The following is an 8,567-nucleotide window of genomic DNA, read 5'->3' as shown; positions in this document are numbered from 1 at the left end:
AAGCACCCCTGGGTTCAATCTCCAATATCAAAAAATAAAATTAAATAAAAATAACAACCAAATCTTAGAGATGAAAGCTTCTCTTTTTCCTAACCACTAACTTTTCTTTGTGCTTTTCATTCTAACTTCATCTTCTACAACTCAGCATCATAACAGAGCAAGGCTGAGTGGCAGATTCATGGCATGTAGTTAAGGTGTAGATGTCCCTGAGTAGGACACATTCTCTCAGGTCACAGAGTCCAGCCAGCATACTGACAAATATTGGGCAGGAAGATTCCTTCTATAGTCCCCAACTAAAGAAAAGCCTTATCGGTTATGGCTTCAACATACCCCTAGAATCTACCGCGCAGCGTGTTTCCTTCTTATTTTAACCAGAACTAACTGGTGGGACACATCAGCCTGGAGATGGCTAGACCCCAAGAGCAGACAGTCCCCAAGAGAAAAGATGCCAAGAGAGAACAATCATCTTGACTAGCATTTATTTTTATTTTTATTTATTTTTTAGTTATAGGTGGACACAATATCTTTTTTAAAATTTTATTTGTATGTGGTGCTGAGGATCCAAGTGCTCACGCATGCTAGGCGAGCACTCTACCACTGAGCCACGGCCCCAGCCCTTGACTAGCATTTATCATATGTCTCAATTAGGAATTAAATTCAGCCTCCCATCCTAGAGACAAAAAATAAAGTTTTTTGAAGTAACATTTCTCAAACATGAAAAAGTACTAAGGTGAGCTGATCACAAGGTAGTTCTGTGGTCGTCTAGGACCTAGGATCCTTCTAATCATCCCCCACTTGCATTAGCATAGGGCTTCTGTCCTCAGGGTCACCGCATGATCCAAGTGGTAGTTGTCACTCCAGCATGATATTCACAGGAAGGGGAAGGAGGAGCCCAAGGAGGAGCCTCCCAACGAGGTCAGCTGCTTCGAGGGAGATTTTCTTCCAACCCAGTGAAACAATTCTGTCCACATGTCATTGGCCACCGTATCTGCAAGGCAACAGGGAACAGAGGGTCTCTAGGTTGGTGCATTATCATGTCCAACAATGGGGGTTCTGCTTGTTTCACAAAGCAGGTGTCTGATGAGATAGCAATCCTGGCCAACGGAGACCATCTCATCTGAATCCTAATTATATTTATAAGGTAGGTTTAGAGAACGCATGAACTTGTTCCTTGCTTCTCCAACTGGGAGGCGCCTGCTGCTTACCATTGGGCTGCACTGCCTCCTCAACAATCAGCTGTAGGAAACTGTTTAAGGGTTGGTCTTGTCAAGAAGGCCTGGGAACAGGCACAGCCTGAGATAAGAAGTAACAGAGGCTGCAAGATGGCAGTGAGGGTAGAACCCCAAGCCCAGAAGAAATGGTAGATCACACTATGAAAAAAGCCAGGGCTTGCCAGATGTGGCGGTGCAGGCCTGCAATCCCAGCAGCTCAGGAGGCTGAGGCAGGAGAATCACGAGTTCAAAGCCAGCCTCAGCACTTTAGGGAGACTCTAAGCAACTCAGTGAGACCCTGTCTCTAAGTAAAATACACAAAAGGGCTGGGGATGTGGCTCAGTGGTTAAGTGCCCCTGCGTTCATTCCCTGGTCAAAAAACCCCAGGATTTGGAGTCACAGTAATAAGGGGGGGAAAAACAATCATCTTAGTTTATGGATCTAGGTACAGGGAGGGTTTTGGGGATTGGAGGAAAAAAATAAAATCTGGGGCTGGGGTTATAGCTCAGCGGTAGAGTGCTTGCCTTGCACATGTGAGGCACTGAGTTTGACCCTCAGCACCACATAAAATAAAATAAATAAAGATATGGTGTCCATCTTAAAAATAAATATTTAAAAAATAAAATAAAATCCCCTATTTCTAGAGCAGAGAAAAGAGGATATGAGTTGTCCTCTTTAAGAGTGCAACAGCAAGGCACACCAAGATGCTCTCAGGAGCAGGTGTTCAGCGCTAGAATTTTCAAGCATTTAAAGTAGTATGAAATAGCACCTCTTTCATAGCCGCAGTCATTTTGGCTCTCGGAATTCCCGAGCCTGGGATGAACATAGGACTTGTGGAGACAAGGAGAAGCTGAGGTTTGGCCTGAGCTCAGGTGGCCCATTTCTGGATGAACCCAACCTTTTTTTTTTTTTTTTGGTACCAAGGATTGAACTCAGGGGCACTTAACCACTGAGCCACATCCCCAGCCCCACCCCCTGCTTTTTTTTTTTTTTTTATAGAGAGACAGCACCTAAGTTTCTTACAGCCTCACTAAATTGCTGAGGCTGGCTTTGAACCTGCCATCCTCCTGCCTCAGCCTTCCTAACCTCTGAGATTATAGGCGTGCACCACAGCATCCAGTTTGCACTGGCATTTGTACTTCCCAAGACGAAAGATGCCACGGGATTGACGTGTCAGCCATCTGTTGCCGTCTAACAAACCACCTCAAAACTTTGAAGCTGAAAACCACGAAAGTCAGTTATTTTGCTCATGAATCTGCGGTTTGGGTGGGGTTGAGTGGGAATGGGGTATTCTCCTCCACATTCCTTCAGCCTGCAGCTCCACTCAGGCTGGGGTTGCACTATCAGATGGCTGCGTCATGTGCTGGTTGTCAGATAGGAGCCCAGCCAGGTCTGTGGGCCAGAGGCTTTGGTTCCTACCATATGATCCTCTCCCCACGGAGTCTGGGGCATCTTCAGAGTATTGGAGCCCGTTTCCAAGAGCTTGTACTTCCAAGTACAAGGAAGAAGACTTAGAAGTCCTATAACACTGCTCTGCCATACTTTGTTGTTTGAGGGAGTTACCAAGTCCTACCCAGGTTCAAAGGGGAGAGGGCATACAGCCCTCCAGTCAATGGGAGGAATGTGAAGGTCCACAGGGAGTTGTTGCAGGCAACTTTAGAAAAGATGATCTGACAAAATTGGTGTATCTTCATGAAGATGAAGGAAACATATTAGGCAATCTCTTATCAAGTAACCTGAGATGTCCACTGGGTTCCTGAGTCCAATGCCCGTGTGGCTGTCTTTGGCTTGGACATACTTCCCTGGTCCAATAATACATGCTAAGCAGTAGAACTAGTTTTACCAAATACATGAGCCATGAACTTTGGCACAGAATGAGGTGGATCAAACACACAGGAATTTATGAGCACTCTTTGCACATGAGGTTCAAATGGGAGCAGGGGACTTCGTGAGCACCGAAAGGGTAGGGTCTTCACTCCTCTCTGTTCCTTGAAATGTTTCACATTAGTGGGTGCTCGATCACGGTGGAAATATGGACCATTTAAAGTGCAAAGAGTCGGGGCTGGAGATGTGGCTCAAGCGGTAGCGCGCTCTCCTGGCATGCGTGCGGCCAGGGTTCGATCCTCAGCACCACATACAAACAAAAATGTTGTGTCCATCAAAAACTAAAAATAAATATTAAAAAATTCTCTCTCTCTCTAAAAAAAAAAAAGTGCAAAGAGTCACTGTTACCTAAATACTTAATCAGTTATTACTGTTGTTGACTGCAGAAACCAAACATTTTCTATCACAACTTTCTTCCAAGTGTCCTGGTTTAATTGCATTTTCCTCATCTTCTATCTAAGGGATCTAGATACCATTCTTTATCTCATTGTGTGTGTGTTTTATTTTTAGCCACCTCAAATACAATTTGGAAGGAGGCAGAGAATGATCGTAATTGAACTAACAAGCAAGAGAAGGTGGATATACAGCGGCCCCGCTTTGGAAAGTAAAGGAGTGTTAGGGAAGGAGCCTGAAGGTCATTAAAAGTCTGGAAGCAGCTCTTTCTATCTCAGGTCTGGGCTCCTCTTTTTTTGCCCTATGAAGGGTCCACAGAGAAAATAAATACAGGTGTATTTTTAAAAAAGAGAATCTTAGCAGCCTGGGAGGCTGAGACAGGAGGATCACGAATTCAAAGTTAGCCTCAGCAATTTAGCGAGGCCCTAGGCAACTCAGTGAGACCCTGTCTCTAATTTAAATATGTATACTGTTTTAGTCAGCTCTTTCATTGCTATTGACTAAAAGACCCGACCAGTACAACTATAGAGGGGGAGAAGTTTATTTAGGGCCTCACGGTTTCAGGGTCTCAATCCATAGACTGTAAGCTCTGTTCCTTGAGGCTTGAGGTGAGGCAGAACATCATGGCGAAAGAATGTGGCAGAGAGAAGCAGCTCATATGGTGATTAGTAAGCAGAGAGAGACTCCACTCTCCTCCTATACAGAATATATACCTGATAGCCATTCCCCACTGAACCACTCCTCCAGCCACACCCCACCTGCCTGCAGCCAGCACTGTTAATCCCATCAAGGGTTGATTCACTGATTAGGTTAGTGCTAGAGCCCAGTCATGTCTCTCCCAAGTCTTCTTACATTGTCTCACTCATGAGCTTTTGGGGGACACCATATATAAACCATAACATTGAAAAAAAAGGCTGGGGATGTGGCTCAGTGGTTAAGTGCCCCTGGGTTCAATCCCCAGTATAAAGAAGAGAAAAGAAAAGAAAAGAATCCATTTAAAGTGATGATACAAGCACAAGACAAGGATTGTTTCTTGTCTGGGGAAGAAGAAAGATGAGTAAAATTTTAAAAAACACCATAAATCGTCCCTCAGATGTTCCCCAGCCATCACTGAATGTAAGATGAAGGCCACCAAGCCAGCTGGTGGGGTGGGGTAGTAACCAGGAGCCCACATCTTACCTCTGTGGAACCTACACAGAAATACCTCCAGAGTGTTATAAGTGACAACTGACTGCTTTTTACCCTCATAACTTGGTTCTTGACTGCCCCTAAGGGCCCATGTATTAAAGATCTGGTCCCCTGGGAGATGCTATTGGGAGGTGGCAGGACCTCTAGGAGGCGGGGCCAGGCAGGAAGGTCTTGGGACATTGAGGATGTCCACTAGATCTGAATGACGGGACCCCGGCCTCTCCTTACCTGCTTTTGCCTCCTGGGCGTGAGATGAACAGTTCCACTCGGCCAAGTGCTCCCGCCATGACCTACTGCCTCGCCACAGGCCCAAAGCAGCGGGGCCAATCGGTCAGGCCCTAAAAGTTCCAAAACAGTGAGACAAAGTAAGTCTTTTCTCTAAGTTGATTTCTCAGGTATGTTTTTATGGTGATGGGAAGATACAATCTGCACAAATTGGGAAGGTGACTATCACAATAACTCACCACGGCTCCATTCCAAACGGACCTCTGTCCCTCGTCTTTGCTGGCACTGTCCAAACCTCTGCCTTCAGGCAGCTGGAGTGGAGTATTGTGGAGAAGCAGCCAAATGAATAAGGGTCAGGATTTATGTTCTAAGTGGAGCAGGGAGAGCCAGGGTGGAAGGATGAGAGTTCTTAGGAGGTTCTCTGACAAAAGAGGAAAAAGTAAGATTCGTTGTTAAAGCCAAGAGGGCAGGAGAGGGGTTAAGCTGTGGGACAGAAATTAAAGGCACGAGTTAGACAGAGGCAGACTGGAAAGGGGGGTTTCCCTGGAGCTGAGCTATCTGGAGTCGCCTTAGCTGGTGGCTGGATGCACTGTGAACAGTGGTCAGCCCCGCCTAAGAGTGGAAAGGTGGAAGACACTTTATCTAGTGTCTTCTCCTTGCCAAAGTAGGCCACCCTCCATGTTTGTTGGGCCACCCAGTTCCAGAAAGACACGTAGATAACAGACCCTTTGCTGGGACCAATGTTTCCACAGCAGCAAGGCACCCTCCTGACTCCTACCAGGGCTTTGCAAGGGATGGGAGATAACTGGGTCCCCTGAGGTAAGGGGGGTTGCCTCCTATACCTTTGGCCATATCCAAAGGCCCAACACTTTCCTTTGAGAAAATTTATTTCCTAAAAAAATACACTTCCTAACTTTCTCTTCCTTCCATGTAAGCTGGGTGCTTGGTTTAAATAAAACTTTGGGGGGTGGAGCTGGGGTTGTGGCTCAGTGGTGGAGTGCTCACCTAGCATGTGCAAGGCCCTGGGTTCAATCCTCAGCACCACATAAATATAAAATAAAGATATTTAAAAAAAAAACAACAACTTTTGGTTTCAGTGAGAAAATGTCCAACTCAAACTAGTACTGATCAAAAGGAAACTTATGTGTTCATGTAACCAAATTGGGAAAGGCTAAAAGTGGCTGGTTCCAGCCAGAACCCAGCACAACTGCAACAAGGAACAACCAGACCAGAGACTCAAACACAGTAAGGGATTCTCCAGTTTTTTTTGTTTTGTTTTTTCTTCATAATGTGAGACTGACTTTCTCTACATGGCTGTAACTACAGCAGCATCTAGCAGATGCAGGGAGCTTTCCATCTTTATCACTAGAGTAGAAGGGACCTGCCTTCTCCCTGGATCCATTGGATAAAAGTTCCCTGGGAGGAAATCGATTAGACTACCTGGGTTTCATGCCTGCTATGGTTTGTCCCCACCAAAACTCATACTGGGGCTTAATTCTTCAATGCAGCAATGTTAGGAGGTGTGTGCGTCTTGGGGGTGGAGCCCTCATGAATGGATTAATGCCTTTCTCACATGAGTGAGTTTCTGTTCAAGCGGGACTAGATCTAACTCTAACCTGAGAGTGAGGTGTTGGAAAGCAAGCCTGTCACTCATGTTTCACTTCTTTTGCATGTGCTCACATTTCTACCATGCTGCAAGTAGCATGAGGCTATCACCAGAAGCCAAGCAGATGTTGGCACCATGTTTTTGGACTACCTGACCTCCAGAACTGTGAAGAGAATAAAGCCTTTTTCTTTATAAATTACCCAGTTTCAGGTAGTTTATTTTAGCAACAGAAAATGCACTAAGACAATGCCTAGCCCTGGGAAATGACTATTCAACTGACTATGAGGGACATTTTCCTCATGAAGTGTGGGTGGCTGAGTGGGTAGCTAGAAGGCTAAGTGGTTGGGTGGTTGGTTGTGGGGGGAATTGTCTCTAAAGGGAATCAGAATGTCATGACCAGATGTCTGGCATTGGGGACCAGCCAAGCACAGAGGTCCCCATCACTACAAATGTTTCTCCTTTCCTTCCCATTCATCCACATCCAGAGAGTGAGAATTTGAGAATGGGCCAGGTACTCTGCATGGTAGATTTACTGATGCTTTTCATTTCCTTCTCTTTGTTTTTTTTTTTTTGTACAGGAACTTGTGATCCTATTGCCTCAGCTTCCTGAGCCACTGGGACTACAGGCGTGTGCCACAGTGCCTGGTTCTCTGTATATTTTTAATATTTTCCAAATGTTCTACAGTATATATCTATTGCCTTTGTAATTTTTTTTTAAGGAAGAGAGTACATACACTTTAATTAACCCAGACAGAAATATTAAGAACCAAAACAGAAAAATCCTGATTTTAGGTCTAATGCTCTTCTGGCATACATGCTTTTGAAATTTATTTGCAAAACCAAATAAATATATTTACATGTATGTGACCAGGACCTTTTTTTTTTTTTTTTTTTGGAAAAAGAAATGATTCTGAAAGGGAGTATAGGAAACCTTTGAAGATTTGCTTCATAGTATGGAATGTGTGTTTTTTTCTTCCTGCATTCTTGTAACCCAGGCTGCGTTGGATGTAGTAGGCTCTTTTTCTTTCAGGGACTATGGGAGAATCGGGGAAGCTTCTGTGCCTCTGTATTTAACTGAGGCCCAATTCCACATTTTGAACAGGAGAGAAGAAGGTTAAGGCAGTCGTCAACACTCTGAGAAGGTGGATGGAGGCAAGGGAGAATTGGAAATATTTTCTCTCCCCATAACACATAATGTCTAATCCTTTGATTTCTTTTCATTTTTTTTTTAATTGTAAGGATCATTTAACACGAAAGAATATTTTGAATAGGAAGCAAAAATATGCTTTACATTTAGTTATTTTCCTGGTGCACTTCTACAGTTGCCAAATCTTTACAATTAACATGTATGTACATCTTTCAGAGTAAAAAAGTTTTGGAAAATAAAGTCCCGTTAAAATTTTTAAAATCAATTTTTAATTCCACCAGCCAAGTGCGCCGGTGTCTCTTACTATCTCTTTCTAAGGAAGGGAAAGTAAGAAGAGAGCTGGCTGGGGGGCACAGCTGGGTGTAACAGGGGGTGTTTCCTAAAGGAGGGGTGGGGGCACACACACACAGCGTTTCCTGAAAAGACCGGAAACACTTGACCAGTTGCTATTAGAGGGTGAGATGGATCAGTGGGCAAGGAAGCCAATCAGAGGTCCTGGACTGGGCTGGGATTGTAGCTCAGTGGGTAGAGCGCTTGCCTAGCGAGTGTGAGGCACTGGGTTCCATCCTCAGCACCACATAAAAATAAATGAATAAATAAAATAAAGATATTGTGTCAAAAAACACATTGTGGGGGGAAAAAAAGTTCTGGACAAAGGAAGTACTAGTAGGCCATCCTAAAGATGCCACTGGGATTCATCACTCAGCAAACATTAACCAAGTGCCTGATCTGTATCAGATGTCAGAGATATGGAGAGGAGGAGAAATAGCATAGAAAAAGAAAAAATGTTCATAGGGGCTGGAGCTGGATTTGAGTTCAAAGGTTGCTGTATACCTCTGGGCAGGTTGCCTTACCTCTCTGTGCTCTAGTTCCCTTGTAACATTTTTTTTAAAAAAACTTCATGAGTCAATCT

At 44.4% G+C, this 8,567-nt stretch overlaps 1 long non-coding RNA gene across 3 annotated transcripts in view; it reads right to left on the bottom strand.

The window, feature by feature from the left end:
* Positions 1–8,567, bottom strand: part of LOC125619768 — a 53,502-nt gene continuing 44,935 nt past the window's right edge. For all 3 annotated transcript variants that reach the window (XR_007351351.1, XR_007351353.1, XR_007351352.1), the window contains 3 exons: positions 5,141–5,322; positions 4,905–5,014; positions 1–988 (listed from right to left, as the gene is read on the bottom strand). This is a non-coding gene — a long non-coding RNA (uncharacterized LOC125619768). The remainder of the gene's footprint in view (positions 989–4,904; positions 5,015–5,140; positions 5,323–8,567) is intronic.

This window comes from Marmota marmota, unplaced genomic scaffold, assembly GCF_001458135.2.
Source record: "Marmota marmota marmota unplaced genomic scaffold, marMar, whole genome shotgun sequence".
Taxonomy (NCBI): domain Eukaryota; kingdom Metazoa; phylum Chordata; class Mammalia; order Rodentia; family Sciuridae; genus Marmota; species Marmota marmota.
Note: the sequence above shows the minus strand (reverse complement) of the source record. Positions and strands in the feature narration are given on the sequence as shown.